This window comes from Suncus etruscus, chromosome 6 (assembly GCF_024139225.1).
Source record: "Suncus etruscus isolate mSunEtr1 chromosome 6, mSunEtr1.pri.cur, whole genome shotgun sequence".
Lineage (NCBI taxonomy): Eukaryota > Metazoa > Chordata > Mammalia > Eulipotyphla > Soricidae > Suncus > Suncus etruscus.
This window is the reverse complement of record NC_064853.1, coordinates 71,921,099-71,948,385: the sequence shown is the minus strand read 5'-3', so window position 1 is coordinate 71,948,385 and position 27,287 is coordinate 71,921,099. Positions and strand designations below refer to the sequence as shown.

The 27,287-nt window shown below is 38.9% G+C and overlaps 2 protein-coding genes across 2 annotated transcripts in view; one reads left to right on the top strand and one right to left on the bottom strand.

Moving 5' to 3' along the window:
* Positions 1-15,028, bottom strand: part of SNX5 (sorting nexin 5) — a 1,173,556-nt gene extending 1,158,528 nt beyond the window's left edge. Inside the window, exon 1 of the mRNA XM_049774350.1 lies at positions 15,025-15,028. The gene's annotated coding sequence lies outside the window, so the exon portion shown is untranslated. The remainder of the gene's footprint in view (positions 1-15,024) is intronic.
* The window catches only part of SLC24A3 (solute carrier family 24 member 3), a 536,687-nt gene that overhangs the window by 43,589 nt on the left and 465,811 nt on the right, over positions 1-27,287 (top strand). The gene's annotated exons all lie outside the window — the stretch shown is intronic.

The following is a 27,287-nucleotide window of genomic DNA, read 5'->3' as shown; positions in this document are numbered from 1 at the left end:
CCACCAAAAAAGATTTGTGCTTATGGTTAATTAAACATTGAACTGGGGCTGAAGAGAGAGTATATAGGTAAGGCATTTGTCTTGCATGCAGCTTATCCAGGACGAACAGTGGTTTGAATCCTGGCATCCCATATGGTCCCCTGTGCCTGCCAGGAGCAATTTCTGAGTGCAGAGCCAGGAGTAGTCCCTGAGTGCACCAGGTGAGACCCAAAAACTGAAAAGAAATAATAATAATAATAATAATAATAATAATAATTAATTGAACTAAAGCCTATCATCTAAAACTGTGGGTCACAGTCATGTATGGAGTTACATAATTTTTAAATTTTTGTTTTAATACAAATTTCTTATGGGGATTGTAAGTAAAAGCTGGGCTTACTTGGGGGATGCTTCTCAAACCTCAGTGTGCTCAGAGACTTCTGAGGCTGTGTTTTTGTGAGTCTATTCTGGTGGTGCTTAGAGGATCATGCAGTGCTGGGCATTGATCCTTCCTTGGCTTTTCATGGGCATACTTGCTTTGTCTATACTCAGTTCATTGAACTGTCATGATTCTGGCCAAACTGGTCAGACAGCCTGGACTGGTCACAAATAATGAGATAACACACACACTAGGACTGCCTGAGCTTGAGTCCCCTCAGTAGCCATGAGTGAGCTCATAGACTAGCCATTTATTCAATAAGAACTCACACATCACCCAGACTTCCAATAGGTGAGTCATTGTTTAAGTTGACTGAGACTCATCTGTTCTATTGTATTCTTTCCTGCTATTCTATACTTACCTTGGTGCATTTTGGCAGCAGTTATATTTTAAGATCTCAACTGTTTTACCCAGGCAACAATCCCAGCATTGGGTTTTGTTCTTTTTGTCAGGGGAATAATTTACCACTAAATTCTCTTTCTCTAGCCCAATTAAATTCTTGATTTTATACCTATTTTATAGATCCAAATGCCAGGATTGAGTAAAAATTTCGTAAGTAAAGATGGTTCATCCAATGAAAATTGTTGAGAAGCACCAGAATAGTGAATCTGTCAACCAGAAATGAAATGATTCAGACAACACAGAGAATTCTAAAGCATTGCTGCTGTGAGGTTGGGGTGAGCTTAGGAAATACCCAGAAAGGGTACTTGCAGATACTTCTAAATAATTCCAGAAATAGTTTCCAAATTATTTAATTTAAACTTTCCTTCATGTAGTAATATTGTTTCTCTGAACACTTTTTAAATGTAATTTAATTGAAATAGACACTTCTCATACATTGAGAGGATCCCTAGATACTTGTTTTTTGTCTGTCTTCCTGAAGTTTATTCTGAAAAGCTGTGTGATGATTCTAAAAAAAAGGAAAGGTTTAGGGACCATGTGGGAGGATTGAGTTTATGTAGCCGGTTCTGATTGTGAATTTATTACTTCTTGACCCTTCTGTAGCTGTAACTGTGATATTGCTAAGCCCCCTTCTCATCCGTTGGAAGCCTAACCCTTTATTTTTAGGCTGTCCAAATGCAGTGATGACATGAAAGATCAGATTATATATACATCTACCTATTGACTAAGGCTGATGAAAGAGATGGAGACCTTTGAGGTCCAGCTGTCACAGAATGATGCAAAGATAGGGATCAAGAGCAAGAGAACGTGGGACTTCATGCTATCCATATAAACAGACGTGAAAATCGAGAACAGATCAAAGACCTAATGCTGTGGGAGGCCTTGCCTACATCAACAGGCAGTCCTGATAAAACAGGCCAGACTTGAGGTGCCTCTGGAGTCACTCATGGGGTCTCAAACTTGTATCCTGGGAACTGATGCAGTCCGTTACTCTGTAGAGGCCTTTTTGTCTCTGAGAATGGACATTTGTAAAGAAACTCTCTGGTCTCCATTCCTGTATGCTAGCCAACCTGTCTCCCGAGTCTGTCCTAAGTGATTTGTATCTTTCCTTTGACCCTTTATGGCTACTTGAGTGTATGCATATATTGTGGAAATTCAGTCTCCTCTCAAAACAATCACATTGTGAAATTATATGTAGTTGACTCGAGTTATAAAGTAAAACTTACCCAGCTCCTGGTGGCCATCAGCATTCTTGTTTTGTTCTGTGATGTAGAAATCGACTACAGGGTCTTTTACTTGCTAGGTTTGTTTGCTACTGCTAGAATCCTGTCCCCAACCACAAACAGCACTCTTGAGATCCAGACTTCAAGATCCATACTTAAAGATGTTTTTCATTTCTGGTTCTTCTCTTTTTTTTTTTAGCCCTACATAAGCAGCAAGCACCTCTCTCCCATCCTCTTCCCAACTGTATCCTTCCACACCTTTTTATTTAATCTGCTGGCATACCTTGCTGGAAATACCATTTTCAGCAGCCACCTGATGTCACCACTTGAAGACTTCTATTTCATACTCTTGTCTAAAATGCAAATTGCCAGTTTCTTTGAATATAACTTGTTCTCTAATGTATTCTCCCATCCATTTATGATATTTTCAATATTTGTCCTTTCTAATCTGTCATTTCACTTCATTATTACGCCACAATGCAGACCTCCACTTCTTCATCAGTGTGTCATTGTCAAAGCTTCTGTATCACTAGTAATTCAATCAGTATTCCTCTCATGCTTTTTTTGAATTGCTACCACAAACCTAGCCCTGACCAAAACCTTTGAGTCCTAGTGCCCAGACAACACTGAGAAGACAGATGGTAATCAGATTTAAACTATCACATATAATCAGATAAGTGCTAGACAGAAAGTGTTCCAAGAGCAAGTAGTGGAGAAGCCTAAATTAGTCTGGATTTCTGGAGATGTCTAGATAAGACTTCTCTGAGGAAGAATCACAGAGAAGATGAGCAGGAAAGACTTGAACAGGAGGTGGAGAAGTGCTTACAAGAAAGGACCAAGTGTGCATCCAGTTCAGAGGTGATTGCAGGCATGGTGCTTAGGACAAAGAGAAAGATTCCAGGACTGTAATGATATTTACAAGGGACACAATTAGGCAAATGAGGCTGGTAGGGGACAGGTTGATCATAGAATGCAGGAAGAATTGAGGAGTCAGGGATGTATCATGAAGATATAGTAAGTGACAGAAATCATAGAGAAAAGGAAAACTACTATATGATCTCTATGTGATTAACAAAGAAAGTTGATGGGGCTGGGTGGTAGCACAGTGGTGGGGCATTTTCTTGCATATGGCTGACCCACGATAGACAAAGGTTCTATCCCTGGCATCCCATATAGAGATTCCTGAGCACAGAGCTAGGAGTTACCCCTGAGTGCTGTTGGGTGTAGTAAAAAAAAAAAGGGGGGTGGGTGGGTTGGTTGGAGAGATAGCACAGCGGTAGGGTGTTTGCCTTGCAAGCGACCAACCCAGGACCAATGTTGGTTTGAATCCTGGCATCCCATATGGTCCCCCGTGCCTGCCAGGAATGATTTCTGAGCACAGAACCAGGATTAACCCCTAAGCGCCACCAGGTGTGGCCCAAAAACCAAAAACCAAAACAAAACAAACAAAACAAAAAACAAAACAAATAAAACCCCTAACAACAACAACAACAACGAAAGAACAAAGTTGGACTTGTACTAAAAGTGGATTGGTGGTTTCCAGAGGCTTAGAGTTGGGTACAGTGGGAAGGTATCAGTCAAGGTTATAAACTACCTTTTTTCCTGTGACCCTAGGGGAGGGTCATAACCAGTGGTGATTAGTACTTACTCCTGGCACTGAGCTCAGGGGGATCACTCCTGGCAGGTGTTGGGAAACCCTGTGGGATGCTGAGAACCAAATCCAGATTGGTTGCATACAAAGTAATCCCCCTATCCCCTGTACTATCATTATGGCCCCAATATTATAAAATTCCAATCTTAAGACAATAAGTTCTAGGAATCTTTTGTACAATGTGGTGGTTATACTGAACAATACGGTGTTAGAAGCTTGAACTTTGCTAAAAATAAATCATAAAAGGTGAGGTGACTGAGGGGAAAAATAATCATATCACGAGAAAGTTGCTCAATACATGCAAATACCATGTTATCATCTTATTCAACTTGAATGTAAAGAATGTGGTGTGTGAATTATATCTCAATAAATCCGTGTGGGATGGGATTAAGAGCAAAGGAGACTTTTAGAATCCAGAATTGATAAACATGATCAGAGAAGCATTTTTTATTTTCTTCTTTGAGCTATTTAATTTTTATTTTATTTTTGTGACCAATGTACGTTACAAGTCTTTCACAGTTATATTTAAGGTACATAGTGACAGTGAATTAGGGCCATTCCCACCACCAGTGTTGTCCTTGTCCACCCATTCCCACCATGCATCCCATAACTCCCCTCTTTGCACACTGGACTGCCAATGTAAGAGATCCCTTTTGTATATAGCTTATTGTAGATTGGGTTATCTTGATTCTGTTATTATTGACTTTGGGTTTGGTGTTTAGGTCTGATCATTTTTTATTTCCATTTAGTGTTCATGCGACTGTTTGCTCCTGGTACCATTCTTTCTATTTTATTTATTTATTTATTTATTTATTTTAATTTTTTTCAGAGTTTAGAATTTTAAAAATTTAGAATTTTAAATTTTGGAATAAAATTTAGAATTTTAGAATTTAGAATTTAGAAATTTTAGAATTTAGAATTTTAGAATAGAATTTAAAATTTTAGAAATTTAGAATTTTGGAAGGTTAGAATTTAGACTTTTAGAATTTTAGAATAGAATTTAGAATTTTAGAATAGAATTTAGAATTTTAGAATAAAATTTAGAATTGTAAAATTGTAGAATTTTAGAGTAGAATTTAGAATTTCAGAAATTTAGAATTTTAGAATTTAGAATTTTAGAATAGAATTTAGACATTTAGACTTTAGGATTTTAGAATAAAATTAAGAATTTTAGAAATTTAGAATTTAGAATTTTAGAATTTAGAAATTTAGAATTTTAGAATAGAATGTAGAAATTTAGAATTTAGAATTTTAGAATAGAATTTTAGAAATTTAGAATTTTAGAATAGAATTTAGAAATTTAGACTTTAGGATTTTAGCATAGAATTAAGAATTTTAGAAATTTAGAATTTATAATTTTAGAATTTAGAAATTTAGTATTTTAGAATAGAATTTAGAAATTTAGAATTTTAGAATAGAATTTAGAAATTTAGAATTTAGAATTTTTGAATAGAATTTAGAATTTTAGAAATTTAGAATTTTAGAATTTTATTTTATTTTATTTAGGCACCATGATTACATATATGATTGTAGTTGGGTTTCAGCCATAAAAAGAACACCCCCACACTTCACCAGTGCAAACTTCCCACCACCAATTTCTCCCATCTCCCTTCTTCCCTACCAGCTGCCTGTATTCGAGATAGGCATTCTACTTTTCTCACTCATTAACTTTTTTTTTTTCGGGCCACACCTGTTTGATGCTCAGGGGTTACTCCTGGCTAAGCACTCAGAAACTGCCCCTGGCTTGGGGGGACCATATCGGATGCCAGGGGATTGAATCATGGTCCTTCCTTGGCTAGCGCTTGCAAGGCAGACACCTTACCTCTAGTGCCACCTCGCAGGCCCCACTCATTAACATTTTCATGATAGTCAGAGTAGTCATCTCTCTAACTAAACTCAACACTCTATGTGGTGAGATTCAGATTGAGAGCCAGTCCTTCCAGCCCTAATCTCTATTGTCTCTGGACATTATTACAATAATGTCTTTTGTTTTTCTTAAAAATCATAGATGAGTAAAACGATTCTGACTCTTCTTCTGACTTATTTCACTCAGCATAGTAGATTCCATGTACATGTGTATATAGGAAGATTTCATGACTTTATCTCTCCTGATGGCTGCATAATATTATATTGTGTGTATGTACCACAGTTTCTTTAGCCATTCATTTGTTGAAAGAAATCTTGGTTGTTTCCAGAGTCTGGCTATTGTAAATAGTGCTGCAATGAATATAGGTGTGAGAAAGGCATTTTGTATTGTGTTTTTGTGTTCCTAGGGTATATTCCTACGTGTGGTATAGCTGGATCATATGGGAGCTCAATTTCCAGTCTTTTGAGGAATCTCCATATTGTTTTCCATTAAGGCTGGACTAGCTGGCATTCCCACCAACAGTGAATGAGTTCCTTTCTCTCCATAACCCCGCCAGTGCTGATTGTTCTTGTACTTTGTGATGTGCCAGTCCCTGTGGCATGAGGTACCATTCTTTTTAAAATCTTTGTGATTGCTACATGCTGTTCAAAAGACAAGACACTGAAAATCTACTGATCCACAACAACTGCAAACTGAATAATGTCATATAGATACACTGAATTTTTCTGAAAGTAGGGGGTTTTTTGGAACCATAAAAAAAATGAAAACAGAATTCCAGAGGAGATTACTGGCTCTGATTTAATCCTCTCTGGTCCATTTCAGTAAACTATGGATGGGCCTCTCTATTGGCTCTGTAGTGGCAGAGTATAAGATCTGCAGATGAATGTTTGAGTGACTTGGGTTGGTGAAAGGGTGGGAGGTGGTATACACCACTTTCCACAAAAGAAAATGCATGAACATTTGCTTCTTTTGGTCTAGCTCTGTTTAATGTTGGGATGAGGCTTCTACAAAAGTGTACATAGTCCAGGTGGGATTGGATTTTTCCTTATACCACTTAAGAGTCCTGGATCTACATTCTGAGAAATTTAGATGACAGTAAACATCACACATGTAATCACTGTTGAAAAGAAGACACATTTTGGAAAAATTTTGAGCAAATCTAAGCCCTAACTATTTTCATATATAATATAAGTCTTTGTATATCTATTTGAAATGTCAAAATATTTTAGGTCACATAAAGACTAAACTAAATTTGATAAGCTTGAAAGTGTGATTAACTTTGCCAGTAATTATAGAATAATTTCTCATGAATAGATAAAAAAGAAAAGTGTAACCATATGAACAAATTCAGAAGTTTGAGAAGTTAAGCACTCACATTTATTTTCTAACTCTATCTTGATTTCTTTGTTCTTGATATCTGCAAACCAGGGGAAAAAGACAGGGGAAATGTATCCAACCTGAAAATATATATAATAGTTAATTATATATTATTGTAAATTAACATTAAGTCAATAAAATTATTTTAAAAATTAACTCAGATTTTTTTTTTAATGTCAAAGCCAGAAAGAAGGCAAAGCAACTGACTTGGATTAAGTAAGACTAAAGAGATGAGAACTGAATGCAGTATGATTTTGAATTGGATCCTGAGTCAAAGACGAAACTTGCTATATTATTGTAACAATAGGTAAACTAGTATAGGGCGAAGATAATGATTGTGCATTAATATTCAATGATTATTATTTCACTGTGATTATTATGATAGCATTTTGTTCATGGAAAACATTGAAATAAAAATGCTTTGTATTGAAGTGGCTGTTATAATAGCATACATATAAGTTTCAGATGCAGAATATTCAAATTCAACATCTGTGTATGTGACTTTGTGCAACAGGAAAAGTCCAGTTTTCTTATTCTTCACTAATACAATTGACCCTTTACCCTAATTACAAATCTCAATCTCTTTTCCATTTGGTCACTGTTATTTTGTTCTTATAATATGAATTTATATATATTTGCTTTATTCTTTAATCTTGTTTATTAAAGTTTTAATAAGTGTAAAAAGAAACCCAGAACCAAAACAACATACTGACCCACTCGATCCCACTTTGCTCTGTGTGTCTTTTCCTAGTTTGGTAACCTTATCAGGTACTGAAAGCACTCTTTGCATATCTTTATGTTCAACTTTATATCCATTCTCATTAAAATTCTGCATCAGTTTCTTGGTTTAATAGCTCTTTTTTTCATTTGCATGGTTTTTGGACCATGCCCAATGATGCTAAGGGATTACTGCTGGCTGTGCTCTCAGGAATTACTCCTGGCAAGATTGAGAAGACCATATGGGATACTAGGGACCAAAACTAGGTCAGCTGTGTGCAAGACAAGTGCTATCCTTGTATTATCTCTGCGGTCCCCTTTGGTATAATAGTTCTGTGATGTAAAGAATATTAAATTGAAACATTTTAATCCAATTTCTAAAATGTTTTTTTAACTCTTTATTGTGATCTAACATTTTTAGTGATCTAAGAACAGGATTTAGGAGAGAAGAGTAGAATTGTCAAGGTAATAATTCTGTAAGGAAAAAGACATGAGGCCCAATAGCATTTTCCTTCCTGGAGACAGTTCCCCAGCTCTGCTCAATAATTTGGAATGAGCCACATTCAATTTATAAAGTACTTAAAATGTGAAATTGAGATATACTGTTGTTGTAATGCATCTAGATTTAGCACAATGAGTGAGCATTTCTCATTAATTATTTTATATTGATTATGTGTTCAAATATTTTTGATAGATTAAGTTAATTAAAATACATTATTAAATTAATTTCAATGTTCACTTTCTTAATGTGAACATTAGAAAAAGTAAAGTTTTATAATGGGACCTGCAGTCATAAACTTTCTTTCTGTTAAACAGACTTTTCTAGATTTCTAATAATGCTTCATTGTGTAGTTTTTACTGCTTCATTTCTTTCAGGCTCAATTTCCTTCATTGTAAACAAGGTGATAAGGCTTTTATGTACCTTAGTTGAGAACATTCAAGAGGAGAAACTCATTCCCCAAATGAGTACTAAATAAATGGTAATGCTGTTTATATACACTGGATTGTTTGTTTCTTACTAGTCAGTTCCTTTTTGGTTTGAAATAGCACAATCCCACACATAGGAAAATTAATGGGTCTTGGAGAAAATCGATCACATTGCTGGCATGGCGTCTTCTTATTGGAGTCAGGAATCAGGATCATCCTGTAGGAAAAACATTGTTATTTGCCTTCATTATGGGCTTTGACTTTTCAGGAGAATCCTGTGTGTCTAGCATCACTGTAATCCTCCTGTGGTTAAACAGAATCTAAGAATGACCATGCAAGTCAAAATCATACAGAGCATTCTTAATAACAAGAAACGTTATGGTGGTTTGTGAGCTTTAAAATTTTTTCCACTCTTAAAAATTGTCTTATGATCAATTATAAATATATAATGAAATGAAAAGTAGTAAACAGAATAGTACACTTAATTTAAAAAAAAAACATTAGAAAGAGGAGAATCGAAGAATTCTGTTTCCTTTGTGAATAAAATCACAGACATAATTTAACCAGTACTTATGTTACTAACAATAAGTGTCTTTTCTGGGCCTTGAAAGGTTATTCTGTCCCTTTCTAAGATTAGATCTGGCTCCAGGGTTTTCCTTTTGCACCTCCTGTGTTCAGATTTTCCCCAGGGCTTCTTATTAATTAATTAACTAATTAATTAGTGCTTTACATGTTGAGCTATTTCTCTGACCCATCAACAGTTATTTAACGTAAATTTTTGCCAGTGACATTTCCTCTGGAATGTTTTCATCCTTTTCATCACACCCACTTTCTTCATTTGTGTTTTTAAGTTTGTCTTCAACCACATTCTTCTTGATGCCTATGTATTCCCCAAATGTAGGCAGGTCAGGCATTTCTAGGGTGGCTGTTTCTTCTGAAATATGACCAATCCCTGATTCAGATGTCCCTTCTTTTTCTCTTCCTCCTCCTCCTCCTCCTCCCCTCTTCCTCCTCCCTTCTCCTCCCTCCCTCCTCCCTCCTCCCTCCTCCTCCTCCTCCTCCCCTCCTCCTCCTCCTCCTCCTCCTCCTCCTCCTCCTCCTCCTCCTCCTCTTCTTCTTCTTCTTCTTCTTCTTCTTCTTCTTCTTCTTCTTCTTCTTCTTCTTCTTCTTCTTCTTCTTCTTCTTCTTCTTCTTCTTCTTCTTCTTCTTCTTCTTTTTCTTCTTCTTCTTCCTCTCCTTCTCCTTCTTCTCCTCCTCCTTCTCTTTCTCCTCCTCCCTTCCTCTTCTCCTTCTTTCTTCTTCTCCCTTCTTTTTTTGGTCCTCTGTACCACACCCAGCGGTGTTTAGGGGTTACTTTCTAGCTTTGTACTAAGGAATCATTCCTGGAAAGCTTTGGAGGTCTTATAGGATGCTGGGGATTGCACCTGGGTCAGCCACATGCAAGTCAAGAGCCCTACCCATTGACTATCACTCTGGACCACATCTCTCTCTCTCTCTCTCTCTCTCTCTCTCTTTAGTTTTTGAGCCACACCCAGATGATGCTCAGGGGTTACTCCTGGCTATGTGCTCAGAAATTGCTCTTGATTTGGGGATCATATGGGATACCACGTATCGAACCCAGGTCTGTTCTGGGCCAGCGTGCAAGGCAAATTTCCTACTGCTGTGCTATCGCTCCGCCCCCAATTTGCATTTTTTTAAATATTTTTTTAATTTAAGTACTGTGGTACAAAAATGTTCATAATTGGGTTTCAGTTACTGAATGTACACTACCCTTCACCAGTGTATCTTTTTGCTGCCACCAATGTTCCCCATTTCCTTCCTCCCCACTCTCTATCTTCAGGACAGGCATTCTATTTCTCTTTCTTGCTGTCATTGTCATGGTAAGTGTTAGTGCAGTTATTTCTCTAATTGTGCTCACCACTCTCTGTAGTAAGCTTAATATCATGGGCTGGTTCTTCTGGCCCGCATCTTTATTGTCTCTGGGTATTATTTTTCTTAAATCCCACAGATGAGTGAGACTATTCTGTGTCTATCTTTCTTCCTCTGACGCATTACACTCAGCACAATAGTATAGGAAAATTTCATGACTTCATTTTTCCTGACAGCTGTATAGTATTCCATTATGTATATGTATGACAATTTCTTTAACCACTCATCTATTGCTGGACATCTGGGTTGTTTCCAGATTCTGGCTATTGTAAATAATGCTGCGCCAAACTGCATACAGAGAGAATTTTTGTATTGTGCTTTTGTGTTCTTTGGCATATTCCTAGGAGTGGTATTTCTGAATCGTATGAGAGCTCAATTTCCAATTTTTTTGAGGATTATCCATATTGTTTTTCAGAAAGACTGGACTAGATGGCATTCCCATCAGCAATGAATGAGAGTTCCTTTCTCCTTGCTAGCACTGGTTGTTATTGTTCTTTGTGATGTGTGCCAGTCTCTGTGGCATGAGATTATTGTTTTGATTAGCATCTCCCTGATTCTTAGTGAACACATCTCCTTTCTAATATGCCCATTTTATGTTTCTTGCTGCTCATTCATTTTCGTGGTCAATTCCTTGTTTTCACTGCCCAGCACATAGAGAATTCACTCTACCACAAGGAAACCAGGGAACAGCACAGGATTTGTGGTCCACCAGGGGACTGAGTAGAAGCTGCAGTGAAAATGACAAGAATTAGTGGATGTCTTAGTCTCCAGTTATGCAATTTACAGAATGATCTTTGAGTGGAAGAGCTATCGAGCAGTGTTATTTGTATTTTTAACAATACCACTCAGTTAATAGGCTGTGGTAACAAACACTGGAATTGTGTTGTGCCTATTTGAACTGAACCAATTCAGGACTCCTTGTCCTTTTTATGCTCTGGAGGTTGTTCATGAGGAAGACACAACCTTCCCTGGGTTTCTTATCTTATCCAAAGAGACATTTTTTTGTAGCTCTCAAACATGATCTTGTGGACACATCTTGTATGCGGTGGAAATGTGTAAGTTAGCACTCTTTAAGTCATTCAACAGTTATATTCTTTCTGCATTGGGTGAAGTGCTAGGCTCTGGCATTTGTTTTGGCAGCTGAAAGTGCCTTAAATTGCTCTCATTTTTTGGTTGTTGGCAGCTAAGTTTCCAACATACTTTCCAAACCACCACTTATACCATCTGCACACTATTTTAAAGTGACTTCTTAGTTGCATGAGTTTCCACTATCTTGATTGCAAGGAGACATATGTCAGGAGCATCGAGTTCCAGAGATTGGGATATTTGTCTGTGTCTTGGTGAAGCCAAATGGGACATTCCCTTTTCTAAATAGGACAATAAACTAATGAATGCAGTCTACACTTACACAGTTGTTGGTTAATTATTCAAAGCATGTGTCATCAATCCCTGCCACATTACATAGCATCTTCTTTCTTTTAGTGTTTTTTATTGACCTGGGAATTATGGCTGCCATAGTCTAGAGGGTGTGTTATAGTTTATTTAGAATCAAATGTCTTTGCCTGGAGGGTTAAATTCCACTGAATAACCTACCATTATCAGAAGAGAGGTGTGGTTGAGGGAGAGGTTCATGATCGTAACATTTTGAAAACATATTTTAATCCTTTTGAGATTCTTTGCCATTAAATACATTAAGTAGTTTTGGCAAATGATATGTTTGCTTAAGAAATCCAAAATGCTTTTTTATATAGTTCTCTGGCTTCTCATGGTGAAGGGACTCAAATGCTTTCTGAGATCTAAGAAGATGCCAGGAACTTGATTAGATATGAGCTCAAACCGACTGATCACCCTTTCTTAGCACTGGAGATCCTGGCAGAAACACGTGTAGCAATGGGGAAGTCATCAGCAAGACCCTACAGAATCCCCATGTGGACTGGGGCTTTTCCACCCTCTGAAAGTTCCTGTTGCTTGATTTTTCCCAGCCAGTGGGAAAGTTAAACTGGTCTCACTTTCCTTACTTAAGGAAATCACCTAGATTCTTTATATTCTGGATGTCTCAGAACATCAGATCCCAAATGGCCTTTCTTTGTGGCTAGGCTACATTTTTAGTGGTTACAGCCCAGCGGTGTGGATGTGAAATTTATGGCAGTGGTTGATTCCATCAAAGACAACAAAGAGAGCTGTGTGTGGCTTCTAATAAATTCCTTGTTATCTTTTACAATCATCTTGAGCAAGTTTCATTCCTCTAGACATGGCTCATCATTTTAGCCAAAGCAAATGTTACCCCAGACGACCATGTATTCAAGGCTAAAGAGGTGTTGGGGCCAAAATAATTAGCCTTGATATGGAGCCAAGTCGTCTTTTGACCGTTGAAAGGGCAGAGTCTTAGCTGGATAGACTAAGAAGTCTTTTGTATTGAATCGACCCTCAGCTTTGGGTTCCTAAAGTCTCAGTAGCAAATTCTTTGCCACCAAGGCTTGGAACAAGGAGAAAAAACTATAGTGGTGACAGGGTACGATAGATTTGCAGACATAGGCGTTAATTAACCTAGACAGATGATTTTCATCAGTTCTGTCATCAGTTGAAATCAGCTCGCTGACAGAGTAGTTCCGTTTCATCTTTTCCAACAAACAGATACTCAACAAACTCTTCTTTTTCCTTTCCTATCTCTCATCTTTCAGCTTCAAAAAGGCCTGAAGTCAGAATGGGGCGGGGTTCCAGAACCCCCACATAGTTTCCCTGGATTTTGTTTCAGAACATGCTATTTTTTATGTGATTTTGTCTAACTGGATCATGTGAACTTTGCAAAGGACTCTCCATATTTTTTTTGGACAGCTCTTTTTTTCTTTTTTCCTTTTTGGTGCTCCCATCATAGACATTTTTGGGGACTACCCTAATAGAACCTCTAAAAGAGGGGAGAAGTCAGCATTCTTTTGTTTTAGTTTTCAATTTTGGAATTTGTTGTTTTGGACCACACCTAGTGGTGTGGCTTATTCCTAGGACACAAAACTTTTAAATAAATTTGAAGTAAATTCAGGATTTACTTCTTGCTCTTTGCTCAGGGATCACTCCTTGGGAGACTGTATGTAGTTTTGTGGAATCAAACCAAGGTCAACTATATACAGGGCAAGTCGTTACCCCCAAACTAGCACTCTGGCCCATCAGCATGCATTTTATTCAGAGAATGTGTCCATAGTTCTGTTTGATGTGGGAGAGATGCACAGTCAGAAGAGATAGAGCTTGCTTGCACAATCTTCTGGTAGGAGATCTGTATGCATAGGGACTTTGAGTCTTGAAGTGAAGCAAGGTCATGTGGAAACATCTGGAGCAAATCCTGGATGCTTGGATTTCTCGCGAGATTAGGCAATAGTGTTGATCCTAATATGCCTCCAGGCAGCAGGCAGAGTGGTACCATTTAAGAAACTGTCCAGTATTCACTCCCATGGAACCTGAATTCATCTGCACTTTCCTGTAGGACAAGGGGGAGGAAGGGGAAGAACCTGAAATTTCACATCCCTCATAGAAAGAAATCCATTAAGATATCCTGGGTCCTGGTCATATTCTAGAAATTCCAATCAGTGCTTAGAAATAATGAGCTTACTTGGCCTGGATATTTTTATTACAGGAGAGGCTTGACATTGTTTCAGACTCCAGGGTCTAGTGAAGGTGTGTGTGGCCCAGCCTAATAGCCCAATGAATCCATTGCCAAACATCACCTTGGCCCAGTTCCACTATTAACCACAGGGCCTGAAATTTTCTGAGTAGTCAAGTCAGTATCCTTGGAACTTCCCAGACCCGTCAGGCATGCAGCCTGGCATTCACTTGTTTAATTGTTTCATGGTTGTTAATTTTGAGTCATCAGAGCCTGCTTGTAGGAACCACATCTACATGGCCTCTGTAGCCTTCCAAGCTCTTGACATAGAGGATTTGTAGTGCATCAGGCCTATTTGCCCCTGGTTCACCTCCTTAAGCTCCCAAGGCTTCTCACGCCATGCTGCTCTCTTTGTTCTCTGGGTTCAAACAATGTAGCAGGAAAAGATTTTTAGAGCTACTGGAGTGCATGGAGACACGAGTCATTGCCATCAGACGGATGTAAAAATTTGTGCACTTCAGAATTCAGAGTTAGCAAGAGCTCTGAAGAGGGAAAGACAACTCTAGTGCTGAGAGGGATGGTGTTACCAAAGAGGAAGGATGCAGGCTGACCACAACTCCAAGTGTGGTGTGAAATGGGGCTTAACGGGAAAGAGGGTGCAGCTTGATAAGCAAGGATGTCACTCTCTTCCTCCTGCAGCCAGCCAGTAGGTACATGTTTTGTCTAAATGCCTGGTGAGAGGCAGAAGGAAGTGATGAGGTCTGTAGCAAGTGCTCTGTAGTTTTCCTCAGTTCCGGAGACCGTAGCTCCCCTAAGAGCCTACATATGAGGAATTCAAGGCTCATTTGTTTGTGTCTAGCTGTATTTCAAGAAATGCTAAAAATCTGGCATTTCCCATCAGACTGGCGAACTTTTACAGCATGGTATGAACCAAATTACACATGTATGCACTAGCCTCTATCAGTGGTCCTCAAACTATGGCCCGCGGGCCACATATTGTATTTGTATCTGTTTTGTTTCTTCATTGCAAAATAAGATATATGCAGTGTGCATAAGAATTCGTTCATAAGTTTTGTTTTTACAATAGTCAGACCCTCCAATGGTCTGAGGTACAGTGAACTGGCCCCCTGTTTAAAAAGTTTGAGGACCCGTGCTCTAGGTACATTGTCAACTCTGGCCTTTGTCATAACAGCATGCTTCTCCTACTGGGAGGCTTTGCCAGGCATCTTCATGCCCTGACACCCTCAATAGGACAGAAGAGCCTGGGTGTCTGTGTGGTCACCCTGGACATATTGAAGGGCTTTCCAGAAGGTCCTAGGATTCCCTTTTCTCATCCCACTTCATTGTTAGTGAGTCAAGTCTGGGAGACAGAATTCACCAGGTATGTGCTACTTTTCTATGCTCACTGGTTTCATGCTGTCTTGAAGTAGGACTTTGAAGAAAACATATCAGGCAGCCAGGTGGTGATGGGGAGCCTGGTTTCAGGGTGAAAGCAGCACATGTAAGAGTTCTGGACTCTGCCATTTCTCAGTAATACACTCAGCAGCTTTCTTTACCATGCAGTAAATCCAGATCCTTGTTACTTTACAACAGGCACGATGACAAATCTCAATAACTTATAAGAAAAGAAAAGAATAAAGAAAAAAATTCATCTTTCTGACTCATGCTTGTATCAAGGAAATCTCAGTGGGGCTGAAGTGGAGTGCCACCCACACATGTTCTTGGGAGCTAGGAGGTACTAGGCCTGGAAGTTTGCAGGGCTCCTTCAAGGAGTATGTGCTTCATGGAGAAGGTCTTGGCTCCCTCACTGGCCAGTCTTCTCAACAGTTCATGATGGTCAAGAGCCTGGACTCGGGAGTCAGCTTGGATTCAAACGCATGTAGTGTTGATTCCTTCCCTTTGTGATCTTGGTTAAATTAATCTCTACTATCTACTATTTACATCCTTAAGTCTAGTCATTATCCTCCTTCCCATAGAAGTTGTTAGAAGTACCAAATGTCATGTATTTAGAGAACTCTCTCTTAGTGTACTTAGAAGTGCATACCAACTGCTATCAAAGTGGTGCTATTACTCTTCTTAGTCTGCTAGAGGCAGAAATTTAGCATTCTTTTGATTCACTTGGGCACTATTAACCAGGAATTGGAAGCCCAATAGATATCTTATCCCAAGGTGTGTCTAAATCTCTTCTAAGGAACACTCTGCAGAGTAGGGTATGTATATGTCAACTTCTGTGAAGAGATCTCAGAAATATTCATGGTGACCTATTCATTTTTTTTGTGGAGATAGGGCCAGATCAGCAGTACTTGGATCTATTTTTACCTCTTGGAAGTCACTACTAGCCACCACTCTTAGTTGAGCTTGGGAGACCACATAGTGCTAGAAATAGAAGCCAGGCCATTTGTATGTACTCTCGCCCAATGAGCTATCATCTTCAACATCCATCCCATCCCTTTTCATTTTTGTTGCCTTCTCAGCATTTGATGAGGGTTTTCCAGTCAGTTTGTCGGGAGGAGAAGTTTGCTCCTTAGGGTAATTGTGGTAGAATAACCCTCTCTTGATCTCTCCAGACTCGTTGGTTTAAAATGGAATGATTGTCAGCTTGATTTGGAGGATTGCTGAGAGTGCTTCTTTGCAGTTTCATTTCTTTCTTCTCCCTGTGGCTCAAAGCATGGAGGAAAAAGAAGCAAAGCAATGTTGGATGATAACCATTTTGTTTAAAGCTCTAATGTAGCCACTGACTCTGTGCAAGTTCTCCTTAGGCTACATTAATTATGGAGCTGTTAATTCCTGAGACATTTATGGTCACCAACCACTTGAAATGTAGCTGACCAAATGAAGATTGCGTACATGACAGATTGACAATGGTGGAACCAGAAAGTTAGTACAGAAAGTAAGGCTTTTGCCTTGCATATGGCTAACCCAGGTTTAATTCCTGATATTCCATATTTTTACCAAGTCCTACAAGGAGAGATGCCAGAGTGTAGAGGGAAGAGTAAGTCCTGAGTACTGCTAGATGTGGCCCTAAAACCAACAAGCATAATTTAAAAAATTCACAATGTGGGAGCCAGAGAGATAGCATGGAGGTAGGGCTTTGCCTTGCATGCAGAAGGATGGTGGTTCGAATCCTGGCACTACATACGGCCCTCAAAGCGTGCCGGGAGCAATTTATGAGCATAGAGCCAGGAGTAACCCCTGAGTGCTGCCAGGTGTGACCCAAAAACCAAAAAGAAAAAAAAATTCACAATGAAAAGATTGTAAAGTTGCTATTGGTCATTTTTATTCACACAAATGATTTTTATTCAGTAATAGATAGGAATAAGGTATTGAGCTGTGTTGCTACCTGGACAAACCATGAAAACAAAATGCCAAGTAAAGACTGCAAGACTGCAAAAGACAAGGATTCTTTCTGGAGCCACATGAGTGGTGCAGAATAGGCCAATCCACAAAGTCTGAAAGTAGATTAATGGTTACCAGGGGCTGTGAAAGAGGGCAGTAGGTGCACATTGGGTGCAATGTGTCTTTTGAGGGTAATGACAACATTCTAAGGTTAGACTGTTTTACTATATACATTTATGAACCTACCAAAAATTCTATCAGTGTGTACTTTGAATTCAATGGTATGTAAACCATATATCAATAAAGGTGATAAAATATTTTTATATTTATTGCCTGTTGAAATGATAATATTTTTAGTGTATCAGGTTAAAGAAAATCTGTTATTAACTTGATTTCACTTGTCCTTTTTTTTTAATATGTCTGGTAGGAAAGGTGAAATTGCATCCATGGCTCATGGTGTGTTTCTGTTGGCTCACTCTCTATGATACAATCTCAGAGGACTTTTTGCTTCCAAAATTATATTCTTCCACAAAATGATCCCCAGGTTTGGACTTCTGATGACTCATCTGGTATGGCTTAAATCCAACTAGAAAAAAGAGTTCACTCGGGTCTTTTCTTTTTAATTAAAAAAAAAAAAAGCCATTCGCAAAAATAAGTTTTCAAAAGAAATCCTGGAAGGAGGCACAGAGTGACATTAGCCGAAACTGTCACTGTCTCCTGTTCCCACAGGCCAACTACCCAGAGTCATCTGTGATGATGGACAGGGCTATTTAAAAAAATTACAGCCTGAGCCTGAATAGTAGTTTCCTAATTAATCCCTCTCTAATATGGCTGCTACCCAGAGGAAAAGGTGATAAATGCTTGGTTGGCAAAAGGGTTTACCAGGAGCTGGCAGAGCGAACATGCCTGGATTCCTCCTGCCTCTGTGCTCCAGCAGACAAGGAGAGCATCTTGGTTTTTAGTTCCCCAAAGGCTTGATGTCAAAACAAAACTCATTATCCCCAGTCTCACCTCCAAGGGAAGGTAATGCTGATTTTTTTACTTTGGTCCTTCCAGATTTACTCATCATCTGTGCCCATTGTGTTTATTGCCTTTGGTTTGGCAGTGCAAAGTCCAAGTGATCTTGCTTTGGGGAAAGATTTGATTCCTGTGGGATATGGAATCTGTTAGTGTTGAATTAAAAAAGTAGGTTCTTGTTCTGGCTCATATTTCCATTTTGATGAAGAATATTTCTTCTTTGCTCCTTCATTATCAATTCTTAAGCCTACAACCTATGTGCCCTTCAGCACCTGCTCTTGGTTTTTACAGTTTTGTTTCTAACCTGTTTTACTCTCCTTTAGCCTTTATTTTTTAATGTTAAACAATTGGTGCAGGTGGGCACAGCTTTTGGAGGTCGATACGTTTCTGAAGGCTTGGTAGCCCCATCTACCTTCTCACTAGCTGTTATACATTTCCCTGTCTTGATAGGTCACTTTTAGTTCTACAAGCTCTTCTCTTTTGTTTAAATGTTTGTGGGAGAGCTTGGGAAAGCAAGGAATTTCTATAAAATACACTTTTCATATTTTCTCCAGAAATAAGGTAAACGTAAATGTTTCTAGTTCCTGAACTTCTTTTGAACTAAACATTGAATTAACACAAAAGTGATGGTGAGTATCATGTGAGGAATCCATTCCTATAGCTGAAATCCCACAATATTTGAGGTGTGGAGAGTTCTAGCAGGCATGGGGCTTACACAGAGTGATAAAGCATATGAGAGAAGTCAGTGTCTTCAGAAATCAAGGTAGTTTGTGGGATATTAGGCAACAAATAAAGTGGAAACCGAAGTCAGACTATGGTTTGCTCAAGAAATAAGTCATTTCTATTAAAAGAGGTTTATTTTATCTTAGTGTGGGGTTAGGGCCCAGTTCACAATTAAATTTGATGCAGGTAAATTTTCCAGTAAGACTGATAACTCGACAAGGGGCCAAAAATAGAACTGCTCAAAGATAAATTGCTTTTGGGCCAAGTTATTTCCTGGATCTCCCAGGAGAGGCTGTTTTGCTGATACAGCTTTGCTACTGCAGGGAAGCCCTCCAGACCCCTCTGATGAGAAGATAACCCAGACTGTGGGCGTGGAAGAGGAAATGAAAAAAAGTGTGCTGTTCGAGACAAGAAGACTTGGGGATGTCATGGTTCTAACATATACATAACCTAGGTTATGGAACATTGTTTCTGGAGTGAGTCGCTGTCCCGCACAGCCTGGAGATTCAGTGTTGACTGTAGTGCATGTGGCCACTGAAATGGGTGCCAGAACTCTCTAGATGAGGGCAGTGTGGTCTCTTAGACATCCTGTGGATAACTTTGGACAGAGAGCACTGCTGAATGGCAACACCACCTCATGAATCGGAGCCAGTTTGGACACAGCAGCCATAAAGTCGATTCTATCTAGAGGGGTTTACTGTCCATATAGATTTTAGCCATGGTCTTAAACATCATTCTTAATATTGCTCTTAGATGTTAGAAGAAGGATGCTGTTCATAGTTGTGTATTACTGGAACTTTCTATAACATTATTTTATCCTCTTCCCCGCCAACAGTTTATAGGAACATTTTCAGTCATCCAGAAACATGGAAAGAACTATAAATCAACACTCAGATACCCAACACCTGAAGCCTGCTATTAACATTTTTTTTACTTTTGTTATATTGTTTTCAACCACATAAAAAGTATCTTTGATATCCAATTCTAGTCCAGCTTTTCTTTCTTTCTTTCTTTCTTTCTTTCTTTCTTTCTTTCTTTCTCTCTTTCATCTTTCTTTTTTTCTTTCTTTTTCTTTCTTTCTTTCTTTCTTTCTTTCTTTCTCTCTTTCTTCTTTCTTTCTTTCTTTCTTTCTTTCTTTCTTTCTTTTCTTTCTTTTTCTTTCTTTCTTTCTTCTTTCTTTTCTTTTTCTTCTTCTTCTTTTCTTTTCTTTCTCTTTCTTTCTTTCTTTCACATTTGTTTCTGCCAATGCTCAGGTATTTCTCCTGGCTCTGCACTGGAAGTGCTTGGGGGACCCTTTGGTATATAAGGATCAAGTATGGGTTTACTGTGTGCAATGAAAGCACCTTATCATCTGTACTATCTGTTCAGTCCCTCTATTATTTTATTTATTTATTTATTCATTTATTTATTTTGGTGTTTATTGGCCCCACCCATGGGTTATTCCTGGCTATGTGCTCAGAAATTGCTCCTGGCTTGGGAGACCATATGGGATGCTGGGGGATCGAACCACGGTCCGTCCTAGGTTAGTGTATGCAAGGCAAACACCCTACTGCTTGTACCACCGCTCTTGCCCATTCTCAGTGGGATCAGGCAGGGTATGTGGCACAGGGGGCAGTGGCACCCATCGTTGCACTGGGGCTACCCTCAACAGGCATCAGGGGGGTTCCTGCTGTGAGCCTGGAACTCTGACAACTCCTCTCCCCATACCCTCTATTATTTTTAAACCAGCCTATTTTTCAAAATTTGTGATGATATAGGGAAGAGTAATTATGCAAATTGACATCTTAGCAAGCTGAAATGAGAATCTAGGCTACTAGGTTCAGAATAAGAGAGGATAAAGGAAGATTCCTGAAATGATTGCTAGAAGATGGGGGTCTACTCAGATGGGATCACTTTATTTTTCCAGGATAGCCCTTAGTCTTAATGTATTATTGTTTGATTAAGTTAAAGCAAGTATTGGGAAGTTTGTTTGGGAAGGTTAATAAATGTAGTCAAGATGCTGAGCTGTTGAGTTTTCAATTTAGATGTTGACGATAAGATGTCCACCTTACTAGACAGTGGATCAGAGATCTAGATGACTAGAGTGATAGTAGAGCATGTAGGGCACTTACCTTACACATGGTTGGCCTAGGTTTGATTCCCCAGCGCCCCAAATGGTCCCTCAAACACTGTCAGAAGTAATCTCTGAACATAGAGTCAGGAATATGCCCTGAAGACCATTGAGTATGGCTCTAAAATAACAATAAAAATTAAGTGAGGTATTCAGAGGTCAAGAAAGATATCTAGATAAAGCTTGGTAGGATGTAGGCATTGACAGAAGGGCAGATATCGTGAAGAGAAGTACACATATCACTTTGCTGAAGTGATATCCATACAGTATTTAGGAATAGTAGTAGCTACCAGAGCCATATTTCCTATAAACAAACAGAGCCAGAGGTGATATAATTTTATTCATTACCCTGAGGATAGAATATATGCATGTCAGGAGAGATGTATGCAGGGTTCCATACAAGAAGATTGCTTCCCTTGGAAAATAGAAAGCATCAGAATGCTGTTCCATGCAGCCCTTTGGAAGAGGCCTGTCTGAGTGGGCAGGCCCCAGAGGTGACATTTGTGGTACAGAACATGGCTTCTGAGCTGAGGTGACAGCCTCTGGCATGAAGGGACATGCTCCTCTTACTCAGGGACTTCCTGTTTATGATCTGGCAGTAGTGGCAGAACATTGTCTGCCATCAGGGAAGACAGAATCATCTCAAGTTGTAGATGCCAATTGTTTCTAATTGGAAACACAATCAGGGTGGCTCTGAAGATGGCAAAGAAAGGCTTTCTTTAGTCCTTCAGTAGCCTCACTCCGTCCTCAGGCTCATCACAAAATCTAGCTCCACATGAATCACAGGATGCTGTTCTCAGTGCTTTTCATGGCTTCTCTAAACCTTCTGAGGCAGAGAATCCTCTCTGAGAGCCAAGACTTGATTCATGAGACTCCTCATCCTCTTCCACCCCCTTTTTTATTGCTGCCTTAAACTTTCTTCAGCCTACTGTACTCTTGGATTGACATTCTGGGGCTAAGGGAGTTGGATTCTCCTTCTTGCTGTGGAGTGACAGCTTGCTGAGTGCCATAATGCACTGCGTAGCCAACCCTGAGAAGGAGTTAGTGACTTTGTGCTGTGATTTCATCACTGTTAAAAGTCTTTGTGTCCAGATAGCTAATGTATGGAACAGTTTACATAGGTGTAGGGACAGCTCTTCCTAGAAGGTCACAGAGGTTAGAAAGTGACAAAGCCAAGTCTGGTGTGATGTTTCTCATGACAACACTTACATGTTCTTAAGAAAAGATTTAATTTGGAGGCCAGAGAGAGAGAGAGAGAGAGAGAGAGAGAGAGAGAGTAGAGCAAGAAAAGTTGCTTGTCTTGTATGGGGTTTACCCAGTTTATTATTTTGTTGTTGTTGTTTTTGGGTCACACCCGGTGGTGCTCAGGGTTTACTCCTGGCTCTTCACTCAAAAATTGTCCCTGGCAGGCTCAGGGGACCATATGGGATGCCAGGAATCAGACCAGGGTGTGTCCTGTGTTGGGTGCGTGCAAGGCAAATGCCCTACCATTGTGCTATCTCTCCAGCCTCAGGTTTATGCAGTTTTGATCTCCAGCACCCTGTATGGCACATCGAGCCAGCCAGAAGTGATTCTGGAACTCAGAGCCAGTAGTAAACTCTGAGCACAGCCAAGTATAACACCGAAACAACAGACAAACAAACAAGGGTTTAATCTTTTATAAAGGACACTCTATTCTGCTCCAAAATAAAAAAAACACATCAAAATACTATTGTATTGGAGGAATTGAACAGGTGGGTTTGCTTAAAGGCTATTGAAATAGAAGACCACCAGTGATTCAATTTCCTTATGTCTCATGCTTCTCTTATCCCTCCAAAGCCAGTATCCCTTTCAGTGGCGAGAAGACTAAAGTGGTTCCAGGCTTCACTCCTTTGCACAAAAGGTGAGCAAAAAATAAGGCATGATTAACTGTCTTTGTAGAGAAGGGCTTCTCAGAAGCTCCTCACAAATCTCTGCTAGTGAGTCATTAGCTTTATGGGTTCACATGCAATTTCTGAACTAGTTTCTACTGGCCAGGTAAAATAATGGTGGCCCATGCTTGATGATGAGGCAGGGCCACACTGCCCTTCTCTTTAGCTTTTTCTTAAGACAATGGGGAGGACTGGAAAGGATCTTGAGTAAGGGCCATTTACTCAAATTTCTTGAGAAAAGGACATTTACTTACTTAGCTTATCCTGCCTAGTGATCCTCCCTAACCTTTCACTGCCCACTTTGTGACATATATTGAGTAGTATCTAATTCCAGAAGACATGAGATGCTTCTTTGCTTCCAAAATTACTGCTCCATTACTCCTTCCTAACTTGTGTGTGTGTGTGTTTGTGTGCATACACCTTGATCTTCACTGTCTTCTTTCCTTCTTTTCTCCTTCTAAACAATAGGGGAGATTCTTCACTTTTATTTCCTATATCTCTGTCAAAGGACTCATTGGCCAAAGTTGATGGTGGCCATGATGCATGGAAGTCTCTCCTAGCATTTTGACTGGAAAGGCCTAACACAGCTTTGGGAGTGAATATAGGATAAAGGGAAAGGAGAAGTCTGCTATGCAGAGAACAAACCACAAAGAGGGATGAGAAGTCCCAGACTAATATACATAGCAGCTCCCAAATATTGAATATTGATGATCATTTTTAGTGAGTGTTTTGAAATGTTCTACTCATGTCAGGACTTATAGAGCCTCACTCTTCAGGAAAATCAATACAAATATACTTGGAGGGATTCGTGGCAGATAGGAATAAGCGAATTCTTTGTCTTCACATAGATATTAGAACTAGACCCAGCTCAGATAGAAACTGGAGGTCTGATGGGTCTTAAGTGCTTTCACCTCTCTGGGATGGTCATTTATATTTTTCCATTTTCTGTGATTGTACCCCAGACTCAGGACTGAAAACCAAGACAGCATGGATCCTATCTTTCTTTCCACTCAACCATTTTACTCTTCCATGTTGGCTCAGTTTCCAGTTGGGAAAGGTACAAGTCCTGGATCAAAGAGTAGATAAAGGTGAGAAAGAAGACACTTTATGGAATTGAAAGTCTCACTGCCTTTCTACTCATCAGTCCTGATTACAAAGCATGAAGAGATAGAGTTCTGGTATAATTTTTTTATAATGAGAGACGGGGAAAAATGGCCCAGTACAGTAGGAAATCTACATGTTTGTGGCCCTGGGCCAATTACATCTTTGCACTTGTTTCAAGAGACATAGTTTCCAAACTAGGGCCAAAGTTATTTTGGGTAGCTAACTTCATTTACTGTTCCCTAGGAGAACACCCTGCAGCCCACCTTGGGTCCCAGCCACAGCTGTCGTGGGCAGTTTAAATTCCTGTTACAAGTAATTGTGTCCCCAAACTATCAGCCACGATTCCTTCTGCTGCTCATCTCCAAAATATGGGAGCTGGCATGAGTTTCTTAAAAGAACAGCTTGGAATTCAGAGTAGTTTGTGTTCCCAGGGCATTGCAACTAATGGGGGATATGGGTGCCTATCTAGGGAGTCACAGTGGCTGCATCACTGGAGTTTTCAGTGGGATGATGCCTCCTTTTCAGGAACAGCAACTTCCCAAGTGCACCTTGACCCATCCTGTTCTCTTTCATTGTCTTGGTTTTGATACTTCTCTTGCTCCTTTCTGGTACCCTCTATAGAATCAATTCTTCACATCCAAGTCTTGGTTTTTCAAGTGTGTGGTAAATGAAAAGTAGGATACTTCCCAAACAGGACAAATACTTATTTGCAATCTGGAGCATTTTAATGCTATTTAATAAGGACATCTGAATCTTTTATTTCCCCCACTAAGTCAGCCTGTAGCTGTTTTTTGATTCATGTTGCCAGGTGATTTTGGAGGCTGTGCAGAGACTGTCTGTATCATCAGTGACCATACTTCATCACTTGCTGCCTTTATTTGAATCCCTTAATTCTCGTGGTCATCTTAATTCCCATGCTATATTCCTATTACTCCAAGAGTTTTTATTATTTGCATTCATAGAAGCTGTTAGGATACTGTTCATTGCAAGATGAGAGACATTTGTATAGAGGAAAGAAAGAGCTTTCTGCTCAGCAGAGATAAACACAATTAATATGAAGATAGGGATGTTTGAGAAAGACATATACTGGGCTTCTCTGTTCTGGATTCTAACAGATTTTACATGGAATGGGGTGAAAGATGGAAGCATGTGGGCCTGGAGAAATAGGACCAGGGGCAAGGTGCTTGTCTTGTAGATAATCCTGATTTGATCCTTGTCTTCACATATGGTCCACCAGGCACCATCAGAAGTGACTCCCCAGCAGTGTCAGGAGTGACCCCTGAAAACCGAACCAGCAGTAAGATACAAATACAAACAGGTGTGGTCCTATACCCCAAAAGTATCCAAATAAAATGATGGATTAATTTATTAGTCGAGTGTCTCTTAATATCTGTCAGAAAAAGAGAAAAATCTAATGTAAGTCATGCTTAAAAAGAAACACTAGAAGAAAAAGGAAGAATGGCATTTTATCATTAGCCGTGATTTAGGTATTGAAGCTTGAAAGGAAATCCTCAGCATCTTGTTTATGCTCTTGAATAAGCTCTAGTTTTCTTGGTCTTCAGGTTCCATTCTTGGACTTTAAGCTGCCACATTTCTTCCCAGTTACAAGCACACTGGAAGGAGTGGTGAGTCTTTTCCAGTTTGGTTTGGCTTAGTTATGGATACTGGTGGGAGCTGGTCACCATGGCCTGCAAATATAGGATTTTGCCAGGCCCATCATAATGTACAAACTTAGTGAGTGGTGATTCATTCAAAGTTGGTGGAAGCAGGGAATAAAGGTTGCGTCCTAAATGGAAACCTGAGCTTGATGGGAATGAAAGGAGAAAGGGTGCATGATGGATAAGGGTACCAAATTCCAGTGTTGACAAGTTGATTTTCTCATATGGATTTACTGAATCCCTCCTTTTAATAAGTACTGGGTGCCAATAACTTTGTCTTCAAAGTTTCTGTCATTGGGTAGTTACAGTCAAATAGAAAAAATAAATGCATAGCTGTATGTATATACATATGCATTTGTATGCATAAATAGCTGGAATGAAATATATTATTTGAAGCTGTGATCTCTAGACTGTTTTATGAATGGATATTCATTTAAGAACTTCATTTTATGAAAACATTAACAAATCATGATACACACATCTATTTAACCTTGTGCATAATTTTGTATTTACAAAATTTTCTGTTTAAAAGAGGGACTTGACCATTATATATCAGACTCTACAAACTCTGGGTCTTTCTTGGATAATTTTGTATATCAGGAGTATAAATTCAAGGGGGAAACATAAATATGAAATAAACTATTTTAGGTTTAATTAGGTAATATAGTAAAGCATTTAATTTTACTTACATATTAAAATTAATAATATATTCTTTGAGTAGTATTTTGAGAATAACATGACTTAATAGGCTTAATTATTTCCAAAATTTTAGTTTCATGCTATGAATTACAGCTTAGTGAAGGTCTGTTAATTTTAAGATTCAGTTTAATCTTGATGTTTAATGGATGTTCTACTAGAAAAAGATAATTCACGAAAATGTATAGATTCAAATGGAAGAACAGCATTGTAGATTATACCCACTAAATCTTTATGGTCATTTTCCAGTTTCACCCACCAAGTTTTCAAAAGTTTTTGTTAATTTATTTCTATTTTTTCTGCTTTCAGTTGATGGGCCTTACTATTTTTCAGAAGTATTGTGTTTATATACTTTTATTAATTGGATTCAATTTGTGCCAAAACTTTGTGTAGAGTTTTTCATACTTCTAAGTTTTAAGGTGGAAAATAGGATTTGACTACTGATTTTTTTAAGTGAATACATGGTAAATTTTATATTTTTTCCATTTTTTTATTTAAACAACTTTATTACATACATGATTGTGTTTGGGTTTCAGTCATGTAAAGAACACCACCCATCACCAGTGCAACATTCCCACCATCAATGTCCCAAATCTCCCTCCTCCCCACCCAACCCCCGCCTGTACTCTA